This window comes from Venturia canescens, chromosome 11, assembly GCF_019457755.1.
Source record: "Venturia canescens isolate UGA chromosome 11, ASM1945775v1, whole genome shotgun sequence".
NCBI classification, from domain to species: domain Eukaryota; kingdom Metazoa; phylum Arthropoda; class Insecta; order Hymenoptera; family Ichneumonidae; genus Venturia; species Venturia canescens.
This window is the reverse complement of record NC_057431.1, coordinates 17,091,472-17,099,729: the sequence shown is the minus strand read 5'-3', so window position 1 is coordinate 17,099,729 and position 8,258 is coordinate 17,091,472. Positions and strand designations below refer to the sequence as shown.

At 33.6% G+C, this 8,258-nt stretch overlaps 2 long non-coding RNA genes across 2 annotated transcripts; one reads left to right on the top strand and one right to left on the bottom strand.

Annotated features, from left to right (window-relative positions):
• Positions 1-4,441: 4,441 nt before the first annotated feature.
• On the top strand, positions 4,442-6,096 carry LOC122417973 (uncharacterized). The gene is made up of 5 exons (XR_006262412.1): positions 4,442-4,721; positions 4,871-5,045; positions 5,143-5,293; positions 5,365-5,529; positions 5,640-6,096. It is a non-coding gene; the product is annotated as an uncharacterized lncRNA (long non-coding RNA).
• On the bottom strand, positions 5,993-7,386 carry LOC122417974 (uncharacterized). Its single transcript, XR_006262413.1, has 3 exons — positions 7,229-7,386; positions 7,020-7,118; positions 5,993-6,718 (listed from the first exon to the last, which is right to left on the bottom strand). It is a non-coding gene; the product is annotated as an uncharacterized lncRNA (long non-coding RNA).
• Between the last annotated feature and the right edge of the window lie 872 nt (positions 7,387-8,258).

The window sequence follows — 8,258 nt, the reverse complement described above, 5'->3', positions numbered from 1 at the left end:
AATTATCAGCAAACGAGGGACCATCAATGTACTTGTCCCAACCTTTTTTTTCCTAGGGGAAGTTTATGGTTTGATATCACGTCTTTTTTCTCAAAAGTTCCTTATTTATGTTCAGTTGACTATAGAATTTTAGTTTAAATTTCTATGAATTATTTATGATTTTCGTCTTATAACGTTGGTTTTCACGAAAAAAGACGTATTTTTCGTGAAAATTGTACTGACATATTTCGTCACAGGTCTGTTCTTGGACTTTGGCGATTTTTTTCCTTGTACCTTAATATGTTTTGTCAATTAGGAACCAAAGAGCACGATGGAAAGCGGGTTGTAGCCCGAGATATGATTTTCGGCTTATAACATTGGTTTCTACGAAAAAAGACCTATTTTTCATCCAAATTGTACTGAAAATATTTCGTCACAGGGCTCTCCTTGGACTTTGGCGATTTTTTCCCTTGTACTCTAATATGTTTTGTCAATTAGGAACCAAAGAGCACGGTGAAAAGCAGGTTGTAGGTCGTGATATGATTTTCGGCTTATAACGTTGGTTTCCACGAAAAAAGACCTAAATTTCGTCAAAATTGTACTGGAAATATTTCGATAGAGGTTTGTTCTTGGACTTTGGTGATTTTTCTCCTTGTCTTCTAATATGTTTTGTCCATTGGAAACTCAAGAGCATGTAGCAATGCGTGTTGCGGGCTGAGATATGATTTCCGGCTTATAACGTTAGTGAAAAGAAAGGAAAAGAAAAAAGATAGATCAAATTCAAGACACAATGAATACAACAGAATTGGCCATTTTTAAATGTCGTTTTTGAATTCTGAATCTAGACATTTTCGTGTCATCCAAAACATGCCCCCGATGAAATATATTTCCAAAGTTTGCAAGTGGCCGCGGAGATCCAATTATCTACAGTTTGATAGTTGCAGAAAAAAGGCACCCGGAAACATTTATTATGTCAGAATTCAACGAAGTAAAAAAAACTGAGCGTACTTGATTCAACAGAGCAACGGAATTCAAAGACGTTTAAGGTACCTGCATTGCTTGTGGAGGAAAACAATTTCATTTCAGGATAATTTAGAAATAAATTAGGAAATTCAGAAATTTAGCATAGAATTTAGAAAAAGGAAAATTAAGATAATTAGTAAAGCTGAAAACTTTTGTGATGAATTTTTGAAATTACATGTTACGGTTGGAGTAAAAAATTAAAATGATTGGCACACATGCTGCGACACAAAAATATCAAAGTTTGAAGGTATTCGCTCCATACCGCAGTAATACAAACTTTAATACTATTTGAAAAGAAATACTTTAAAACTTGCTGAACAAAGTTCCATTACATATTACCATAATAAAAGATAGGGGGTGATACTTAGCACATATACTCATCCACAGAAATTTCCAAGTTCGCAGGTATCTGCTGCCATTCAATGTATCTGCGCAATGAGTTTGGAAGACAGCAATTTCAAATCCATCCATAAATGAGCAACTGAGGACTTTTGTAATGAATTTTTCACTTGATATTTATGTTACGGTGCGAGTCAAAAAATAAAATGAATGGCACAGTATATAAATTTTATAGTTTGCAGATTTTTGCTGTATTTCAATGATCCAAATCTATAGTATTAGAGTGGAAAGTTGTTAGAAGTCATAATGTTACATTAAAATGACATAGCGCACATAGCATTCAGAAATTCTGTAGGTTTCCATGATGTTGGCAGGTATTATACTTAATCGCATCGAAAACTGAGCAACTGTACACTTATCGTAATGAATGTTTTCACCAATAATTCCACATTTGCAGTTTGCAGAATAGGAATACTCAACATACACGTCATTTCATAAGTATTGTTGTCAATATTTGTGTTTGCCTACCGCATTCCGAAGATTCAACTTTTCATATTATCAGCAAAAAAAGCATCCAAAGACTTTTTGGAACAAGTTTCAAAATTTATTACTCGACAGACCAGGTGGAAAAAGAATAACTACACTTATATCAAGACCAGAAACTGTTTTGAGAATCTGTTGTACAAAATGTGCGATTGATGATCATAATTGGAAACCTCTTGAATCACGTTACCACAATCAGCATGAAAAATAGTAGAAAATCATAGGACACATATTAGGCAACCAATTAATAATATGCATCGATCCGCTGCAAACCGATGGAGTCAAAACAAGGATCGGAAAGAGCAGAGCCATAGTTAAAAAGAAAAAAGACAGCGCAATTGAAAGAGAACAGAAATCAAAATTGTTTCATGTATCTGTGCATTAGTTTCTGAAGACAGTAATTTCAGACCTATTCAGAAATAAGTAGATGAAGACTTTAGTAATGAATATCTTCGTTAATATATTCCAGTCGGAACCAAAAAGTGAAAAGATTGGCACACTTACGCTTCACAGAAATATCAAAGTTCATAGGTACTTGCTACGTACCAGTTATACAGACTTTGGTGCTATAGGGAAAAACACTTCAAAATTACCTGAACCACAATTTTGAAACCTATTATGACATAAAAAAGTGACAGATACGATGCATGTTGAAGCAAGCAAAATGCTGTAATTTTGTATGTCTCCGTGGTTATCCGCAGACAAAATATTTGATCACATCCAAAAATGATCAGGTGTAGACTTACAGACGTGAATTTTTCAACCCACAATCCCCATCGCAAACATGGTCTGGAAATATTCAATATACATGTCGCTTCATCACTTTGTCGAACTTTAGAGGTGTTCATTGCATTTCGAAGATACAAATTTTGATATCATGAAAATTAAGCACCCAATGACTTATTGAAATAAATTTCCAAATTTATCATGTAACAACTCAAGTGAATATATCTATGCATTTACATGGCCCAAAGATTTTTCAAAACTTGGGTGTATGAACAAGCAATCATGAAGGCTTTTTGTTATAAATTTCAAATTATCTTGTTGAAATCAATATAAAGAAATAGAAATACGAATATCTCTCGTATTGTCTGGAGAACGAATAGAAATTGGTATGACCATACACTGTAATAAGCTAAGGAGGTGGAAAAAAGGGACCGGTGAACACAGCCAAACTAAATGAAAGAAATTATGACAACAATACATTGAATTACTTGACCAAAGTTTTTTAAAATTTATTTGAATTCGTTTACACACAACCATCCACCTCTTTCTTTAATGTAATTACACAACATAGAATTTCTGTTTGGAAAGAACGTTTTAGAGGTTATAATGAACGAACGTTTTTTTTCTCATTGTTATTATTATCATTATTCAACACTAATTAGTCACGTCATTAATAATATCGATTCCTTCCACTTTTCAATAACCACTTTTATTTTTCTACACTCTGCACGCAACAGCACTCCGGCGGTCATAACCTCAAACGTCAACATGACGCGAAATCTCGCAAATTTGCTATCTATGTATATATTACGATAACGAAGTAGAACAGATAATTCTTAATTTTCACGACACATTATTCACGTTTTCACTTCTCAATATTTTACTCACTCTCAGTACACTGTATGAGATCAATTAATCCACTTTTGAGGTTTTATTTATTATAGATATTATTGTCGTGAATTGGGCTCGAAACTTATTGGAACTTCTTTTATGAAAAAAATAAAATTGATTATATCCACTGCTATTTCCAATAATGTTTTATTTATTCAAACGAAATTTGCAAATCTTGCACCGTTGATCCACGGGGCTACGATCGCAATCACTTTATAATAACATAACAGACGATAACAGACGGTATACAAGAAAACATTGAGGACTATCAGAAACTTTCTCATCGGCGATTGGTCGAGACCGATAGATTCTCACCGGTGATTGGTTATGATGGGCATCAAGAAGCCCTTGTATGTATCGGTCTGAACCCATATACGGATACGTCAGCTGCGTGAATGTGTTGGTACTTTTTGCATAATCTTGAGCCCGTGCAAAGTTTTTTCTCAGCAATTACGCCACCGATCATGCTGATTTTGGGCGCAATCGAAAGAGAATTTCTTAATAAGCTGAAAGTTCAATTTTTAAATTGCGACATAACTCCTGAGCTTTGCAATTCAAGAAAATGACATGTCGATTTTACCCCCACCACCGCGAATCGTTTTATTCAGAGATAATATAGTCTCGGCGAGAGCCTCGGGCCAGCAGACGACAGGGCTGTCAATGTACTTGTCCCGAGACTCTACCGAGTCTCTTGATTATTTTTTAATTGCATCAAAAAATGGGTCGGATTTTCGCACACATTTTTGATGTTTATTTGTTATTTCTTTAGTGACAAATCTGGTGCCACAATACATTTCATATACCTATATATATTTTTTCTGGTGACATAATACAAATCTATACCTATATATTTTCGTGACGTATGAGGTATGGTGTAAATGAGGTTATAAAGATCGCGATGACAGTTTCGATATTGATATAGATATAGATATATTTTTTTTTCTGGTGCCATAACATAAGTCTATACTTATATATATATCCGTGATGATATCGACGTATGGTGTGTTTAATGAGTAGATAATAAAAGCAAGACAATGTTTTAGTGAAAGTGGTGAAAAAAAGTAAAGAGAAAAATGGAAATAAAGGCGGAGGAATCCAAGAGTGTTGTGTATTATATTATATTATATATTATAAACTGAAAATTGTCAACAATGTTACAGGAAACTGCCAGCTAGTGTATAAGACCGAGATATAAAGGCTCTTACGATTTCGGATTGATGGTAAAATAAAATAGAATGATTCGAATATGTTTAAAGATTTCTCGAGATATAGTTCTGAATTAGAAAAAAATCTATGCCTCCGCTCTTTCAACTCTCTCTGATTGTATCATCATTTTGAATTTCTTTTCTTGTAAAAAATACAACCCAAGATAGGAGTGACGAAGGAGAGCAAGGGCTACAAAAATGTAGAATAAAGAAGTAAATGCAGTCTGGAAAAGGATTTAGAGAAAAGCACAATTCTATCAACGGCTTAACACATTAATCGCTGCAAAGAAAAGAAGAGTGCGGGTGAGCACTTACATGCTCCGGTGGCAATGCTTTAAAGTAAGTAGTTATTGATTTGAATTCAAGGAGTTATATAAAAGATTTTCTGCTAAACGTTTTCCAAAATAAAACAGTAATCGAATGTTTCTGTTTGCAGATCTTGTCATCGTCATGATATCTCCAGTGCAAATGAAATATGGAAGAGGTCTGTCGCCGGCCCATTAATACTCATTTGACATTTTTGGGCACCGATGGTTATTTTACCTGAAGAATTATTCGCTCATTGTTCATTTAAGACTATCGCAATGGTAATTTTCATTAACTTTTTAATATTTTAATCCTCAATCAGAATATATATTCAAGTTTTCTGATTTCTTAGATCACAGTGGAAGTGGTGCACAATTTCTTGATAAACTCTTTTGACTTCAATCGACATGAAGCACTTTTCCACAACCACAGTTTGGGTACATTTGCTTCGAAGAACAATCAATTGGTCAACACGGTTTTACAGAGTGTCGAGTATCCCATGGATCAGTTCTGAAAGGTGCGATATCTACGGAGAATAAAATTTTGATTTAGGTATTATAATATCTATCGAATTGAATCAGAAACGAAGTCATCATTATATGATTAATTGAATTTTGTATTTTTCAGTTCAGAAGAAAAATGTTTCTAGATTGATTGACGTAGAGAGGATTTTGTCCGAGCTGTTTGGTCATTTTTTCGTCTTTCTTCGCTCGTACTGCTCTTGCCAAGACACAACCCACAACTAAGCCAGTATCCGAGGTCAACGCGATTCCAGAACTGCTGTAATAATTCAAAGCCCGGACGTTGAATATAGGGTTTTGTCCAATGCCAATTTTTATTCTCAAATTCCTCAGCCGCGTTTATTCCCTTACACGAATTAGTTGATAATGGAAATTATTGCAATCATGGATTTTAAACTCATCAAAATTCTCGATTTTTTCGCATTGTTTTTCTCCAATTGCAGCGTTTGATCCTCGGAATCATCAAATCGACGGTAAACAAAATCCCAAAGCAGTATTGTTGCTGATTAGAAATAATGGACTCGTTATTAAAACAACTTTGATGTATAATAAAACGATTTTTCAAAAAATTTGTTTTAAAAATTTTATTCCATTTTTTTTCGATATCTCTTTCAATGAGGCAGGGAACATTTTAAATTAAATTATTTTTTGATAAATGTCTTTTTCCGAGTACACTCTGATAGGTATTTTAATTTCCAAGTCAGTAGGGTTAGAAAAATTGCAAAATTCAAAAAAATTAATTTGACATTCAATTCGTGATTTCAATAAAAGCGCGTAAATGATTTTATAAATTTCAATAATATAATGAAACAAAAATGAAAAAAAAAAAAAAAAACACTTTTGCCTAAACTATTCTGTTTAGGCAGGACTTGAACCCAGAGCAGAATAGGCGGGAGACTAACTCACTCACCACTGCACTACTCAGTTTAATGTGAACTTTATGGTATGTAAATGACTTGATGGGCGTTCGGTTATAAGCACGCGAAGTGGGAGTTCATAACTCGATGTCCTCTTCCCTCATTAAGAATAAAGATTATTTTTTCTGAATGAGATCGCTTTTTTAATTATATCGACGGGGAGTCGATAATTGTTTCAAAAGGAATTGGAGCCGTTTTTCAGCGTCTTCTTTGTTTTTTTGGCATTTTTTTCCTGCACGCTTCCATCGTGGCGGTCTGACCTGGTCAACTGAAAAATAAGATATCATGAGTTGACTAAATAATACAGGTCCCGCCTAAACTATTTTTTTTTCTTCACTGTTGTCATTATTGATAATTCATGAAAAATTAGAGAGAAAAATTATAATATGGATGTAATGTAATGTATGTAATGTACGTATTTGTAGGATAGTAGATGCAGATAACAAAAATCATTATCCATTTTATGGAAAAAAAAGTTCGCATTATCATTAAAAAAAGACAATTGAATTTCGTAAATTGTTGTTAATAAAAAAAAAAATAAGTTTGAATATATTTCAAGATTGGATAACCTGGTTTTTTATCTTCTTTGACTGGCGAGGTCGATTTTTGGTCACCATTCCGTGATGATTTTTCGTCATCATTCCATGTTAGATTTGGTTTCTGGGTATCTGCATTAAGGAAAACTTCCTTTTTATGTGATCATTCATCTACTTACTATATAGAGAAAGAAGAGATGCTTTCAAACAATGGTTCAAAATATAGTATATATAGTACTTACTCATTTTACAGAGCAGCTCCAAATGTTATTTATTAAGAGCACACGACTATTAAGAGCACACAACTGTATTTTAGTTCACTTTTTATAGTGCCAAACACACAAAAATTGAATTGAGTAGTAACGTATCCGTTGCAGCCTAGTGACACTGCGCTCATCAGTTGCTGGTATAATAATGATATTGCTCAATCGAATACGGTCGACATTCTATATGATAACGGGCGAATCCAATTACAATTTAACATTCCAATGCCATCTACTTATATTATTTTAATGTACATCGCAACGATGGAGGGGGTATCAAGGTGTGTTAATTTCAACGTCTCCATTTTTTACTCGTAATATTATTTTTGTTCAATAAGTAATCGTTCGTAGAAGTTATGAATGAAATTAATCGGTTTTCTACATTTAGGTTCATTCGATTTATCCTTTTTAGTTTTTTAGATAAGTTTCGAATGGTTTCCCATCTAATATTGACGTTTTCACGTTGAAAGTTTTCAACAATTCACGTAATTTTGTTTAATTGTTGTTTAAACTCGTTCAATCATTGCGCAATGTTTCATATTACACCATAATATTGCACAAAATATTGTATGGTGTATGGGGTGCCTTCAATTTAATTAAGCTCGTTATTGTGCAATGTCTTAAAAAAAATCATGTACGTTTCAGACCGTAGGTAAATATTGTCGAAGCGCAAATGTGACAGTGCTGGCATTTTCCGCATTGCTCTGTTTTCTCTCGAATATTTATGCAAAAAGATACGAACGAACTTCCGTAATACAAGAATATATAGGGATGGTGCAAATAGATTGTCGCGCCACTAGTGATGAAAAGTGTAAGTTCTTTGGGATTGTATTATTATATTATTATATTATTTATGATTATATTTAAATAAAAGTATCGAAAGTGCTACCCCAAAAGTCTATAATTTATAACATCTGTACCGTCCCTATAAAATTGTTACCGACTGAAGGTTTTTCACCGTCGCGTGTGGTCGGTAAATATCTTGAGGACGGAGATCTCTATGAATACA